The 5,003-nt window shown below is 37.8% G+C and overlaps 1 pseudogene; it reads right to left on the reverse strand.

The window, feature by feature from the left end:
* Positions 1–2,595: 2,595 nt before the first annotated feature.
* LOC119545600 lies at positions 2,596–3,791 on the reverse strand (annotated as a pseudogene).
* Between the last annotated feature and the right edge of the window lie 1,212 nt (positions 3,792–5,003).

Genomic DNA, 5,003 nt, shown 5'->3' on the forward strand with positions numbered 1-5,003 from the left:
GCTCTGGTCCTTAGCTGTAGGACTCAAGATGGAAAGCCAGTCCTTGTTGGATACTGAGACTCTTCCTGAAATGGGAGTTGTTTAGTTTGAGGGTTTCTGTGTTTTCAAAGGGGTACACATGATAGGTTGGCAGAGGGTTTTACATGTATAACAGGTAGAAAAAAATGTGGCAAAAAAAGAAGAAATTCTCAGGCAACAGCAGTATTAATTCAGCAATATACAATTTTTTTTTAAAAAGAAAATATATAAAATAAGCTCCTCTTGCACACTCACAGGAAGGTCAGGGATTACCTCTGGTTGGGTGTATAAAACAATAGACACCTTGGAATTGTCCGGTGGTGCTTGATATATTGGGCAATGTAATAATAGAGATGAAATAGAAAGTGCCTCAGAACATGGCAGGAGGCCATGGTCCAAGGAGAAACATGGGCCATGAGAAATAGCATGGCAAAAGAGTAGCTACGAATTTTCAGGAATGGAGATGTCTGTTATTGAATTTGAAGTGTTTTTTTTTTTTTTTTCCCCATTTCTGGTGTCTTAATCTCCTTACTAAAGTATAATTTTCAAAAAATAAAATTATTATCCTCTTCAAAAATTTTACTTAATTCATTAAGAACCAGTTAAAAGGAGAATTTGAAGAATAGCCACATAGGTATACACACACATATACACATGCATGCATACATACACAGTTCAATGAAAAACACAGGCAAAGTTATTGAGATAAGTTTGGCAAAAGAGACAAAACTATTATCATCATACCTGACATCTGTCCTGTGGATTTCATGGAAATTTGTTCTGCCCTTTGAAATTTTGATATTTAAGAAAAGTATTTGAAATCTAGAAATTTGGGACAATTCTTTTGTGCTATTGAGAATGTCATCAAAATTCAGAATTTATTTTTTTTTAAATAAAGGTTTTTATGGGATTTTAGAGGTCTTATACACAAGGAAAGTTGTTATTTAGATTTGGGAAATTTACTTTGGACTGTTTTAGTTTCCTAGGCTGCTCAAAGCAAATGCCATGAAATGATTTGGCTTAAACAATGGGAATTTATTCACTCATGGTTTTTAGGCCAGGAAAACACACAAATCAAGGCATCATCAAGGTAATGCTTTTTTCCCCCAGACTGGCTGCCGGTGATCCTTGGCTCATCTGTCACATGGCAAGGCACTTGATGGTGTCTGCTGATCTCTCCTTTGTGTTCTGGTTTGTTGCTTTCAGCTTCTTGCTTCTGTGGCTTTCTCTTTCTTTGTCTGAATTTCATTCCCTTATAAAAGACTCCAGTAATAGGATTGAGACCCTTCCTGATTGAGGTGGGTCACACCACTGAAGTAACCTTATCAAAAGTTCCTACTTACAATGGTGCCACACTCATAAGAATGGATTAACTTTAAGAACATGCAATTCCAAACCATCACAGAACCTTAGTGGACACAAAATTCTCATTAACTTTGTTGAATAAGTAAATTCCCTAACCAGGCTTCTGAAAATCTTCCTGAAATCAAACACTCCTTGGTGACTTTATCTTTCATCTTTGGGAAGTTGAGACAGGCTTATATTCTTACCCCAAAGTTACTTCCTTTGTTACTAGTTTTCTTACACTTTCAAATGTATACTTCTTTCTGTTGTGACAGTGTTGTTTGCCTACCCTAATGCCACCATAACTTTTTTTGTTGTTTTTTTTTTGCTTTAACAAGTAATACCATATATTCTCTTACAAATTTCAGGAAAACATGAGCTGATTTTATCTTTATCATTTTACCAGAAAGTAGTCTATATCCACAAGATTTGTATGTTTCTGTTTGGAGGCAGGCAGAACTAATATAGGAATTACCAAACTGTGTAACAAACTGAAAAAAATCTCTTGTCCACAGTATACAACTGAAAAAATATGGTAGAAATATAAAGCTATCTGGGGGAAAAATAAAGCTTTTCACACTTTCTCCATCAGAACCAAAGTTCTTCATGGGAGTAAGACTATAGAAAAGGCAAAATCACTGATTATTAACAGCCCTCAGTTATTAAGAGACAGTTTACATAGCATGAATCATTACAGAAGTCAGCAGCAAAGAATCCTATGATTATACAAAGTGACAAAGTCAGAAAATTCTGGACACAGATTTGAATGTAGGCCTGAAAAAAGAGCCCCCTCAAGATATTTGGTGCACAGAAAGCACGCGCCCTATGTGCGTTCAACTTTTGTGCTTTTCTTTTGTGCGTAAAACCTGATACAATGGAGGATCTTAGGCTGGACCATAGTATATTAAAAATTCTGAAAAAAGCTTCCAAAAATTAAAGCATCAAATCCTAGCTGTGATTCAAGGTTGATTTTTTTCTCCTCTAGGAGCAAGCAAATAAAAATATAGCCATATATATGTAATTTTTCATGTATTTATAGTTTTACACTGAGCAAGGAGATCTAGTAGGAGACAGCTAGTGTTAGATGCTCAGCTTTGCTATTGCACTATTTCATCATTTGGTACACAAGGCCAATGTATTGGACCAAAGACAAGACTATACATCCTATGTTCCAGCTTAGAACATTCAAATATACTTTTTTTCCCCAATGTGGAACATCACATAACCTTGCCTTCAGTCACTGTTAATACTAGAACAAAATAGGTTTTCTACAGTTTTCTCTTGGACATAAGAAATAAAACACTTTAGAAACTTGGGATACTCTTGCTTTGCCACTGCCCTTAACACTGAAGCTGGTGCCCATCCTCTAGGGATCCATTGGCTGCATATGTAATCTTGCTTAGAATGTTATTCCTGCTAATCTCCTGGTTTCCCTCTGGTGAGCTTACCAAGGTTTGACATATCATTGCAATATTTAATTTGGCACAGATGCATCGATTGTTTAGAGGAGCACCATCATGATCCACAGGAAAATTACAAACTATCCAGTTTTCAGGGTCATTTTTGGTCAAGGCTGGTATTTTTTGAATAGTAGAAAGATAGAATACATCTCTCTGAGAAGATGGCTACACTCTCTTGTGCATTTGATAAACGATGATTGCCTTATCAGCTAATGTTTCCATCACATGAAAGTTTTCTGTAGTTGTTTCCCAGTCATTGTGAACATCAACATTCCAAAAGTAATTGCAGACCTCATGCCTTGTCATGCCTTTAACTGCATGGGTAGCTTTCAAAGGATCCAGAACAATCCCATTTTCTTCAACTTCTCTTCTGTATACCTTCATTTCTCCTTCTACAACCAACTGCCATTTGGCATCTCCACCTTCATCCTGTAATGAATAAGTTATGTGGTTCTGCACTATCCCTTCAATCTGGGAGCTGAATGTGTGAACATTGCCAGATACTGACTAGATCAATGGAAGACAAGGAGGAAGAGCAACTACTTGGCTTTTGGACAAATCTATGAGACCCCACAGAAGAAAAGGCATCTCCAATGGCAAGGATGTAGGCCACTGTAACCTGACCTTTTCACTCTGTGACTGTTCTTCTATTTTATCTTGTGTGTCAAGAGCAGCTTCAACAGCATCAAAGAACTCCTCTTCATTACTCAGGCTATTTGGGCCTTCCTCATAATCTGGTCCTCCAAAGTGGGTTTTTTTCTTAAGTAAGGCCATGGTATTTTTGTAGGCTTCCTCTATTATCCTCTTCTCAATTTCCCACAGCTGGTTAAGACTATTTTAGAGCCCCATGACATTTTAATACAGGCAGAAGTTTGATTTTGTCATAGTGTCACATTCCCATGAGTTCATGGTAGGTAACAACCTCTGTAGATGCCAGGGAGTGAATTACGGTTGATCTAAACCAATCATGGTGGATTCATTCCCTTTCCAGAGATTGGTTCTTAAATCAATGGACATGAGAATAAATCTAGCCTATAGGATCTGAGAAGAAGTAAATTGGGGAGCTTCTGGAAATTTCCTTGTTGAAAACAATTGATATACAAACAGAAACTTGTTTCTGGAGTGGTCAGCTGATGCATGTCAAGGACAAATTCTGCACTGGACAATGTGAAACAGGCAAGGATGACATTATTCAAAATTATATGCAATAGAGAAGACAGAGAGAGAGATCAGAAGGCTAGTGTGATAGAGGGGAGACCAGAAGGCTATCACATTTGGAGAGAGAGACAGGGTTCAACTCCACTGAAGCAGAGGGCAGGAGAGTTTGTAAGGACTGGGATGAGCTAATGGGAAGGTATGAATGGGAGGCCAAACAACAGGGTGTGACCATGACATGATAGCTCTTGAATTTAGTGTGGAGGCCAAGTGGAATATTTCCTATCTAGATTCTGTAAGGGCCACAGTAAGGGTGGCCAGGGCCTAGAGTCAGGAAGAAGCTGTCTAAAATTTAGTCAAGCTAAGGAGACGTTAAGGTCGTTCTGGACAGTAACATAATGGAGGTGGGATTTCTTAACGTCTGCTGCTTTCCAGGATCACAGCGTTCAGGTAAAATTCAACACTGTCCCGCTGCTACAGCCATATTTTGACATACTGACATAATGAGAACAACAAAACTGAAATGGAGATAGCACCAGTGTCTTTGATGACATTCGACATCTACTGAGTTAACCAACCTGGATTGCCTTATCACAAGGATTCTTCTTGTTTGAGTTACTTTGAACTGGATATTCTGTGATTTGAATCAAAACCATTTTAACAGAAATACCTAATGTCTAGAGAAAATCAAATCAACAAATTTTAGTGAAAGATGTGTTCAATAATAAATTGAGTAACCACAGTCCATAATCCTTCACCTACTCTTACTACACTTGTGTGAAGAGAACTATATGTAGCAGCATCTGAGGGGGGCAAAATTTTTTCCGAATTGTACCTCATTCTGTACCTATTATGAGGTGGGCTGATGAAGCTGAACAAGCAGTCAGGTTAGTCACTGACTTGTGTCAATAACCTTCATGTTAAAAGAGGTGTGACCCATGTTTTGAACCAGGCTGCCTATATAAGGTGTAGGAGATTCTGCTCATGTTTATTCATACCTCAAATTTTGAAAAGAAATTCTGAGTG

The sequence above is a fragment of the Choloepus didactylus genome, chromosome 1 (assembly GCF_015220235.1).
Source record: "Choloepus didactylus isolate mChoDid1 chromosome 1, mChoDid1.pri, whole genome shotgun sequence".
Taxonomy (NCBI): Eukaryota; Metazoa; Chordata; class Mammalia; order Pilosa; family Megalonychidae; genus Choloepus; species Choloepus didactylus.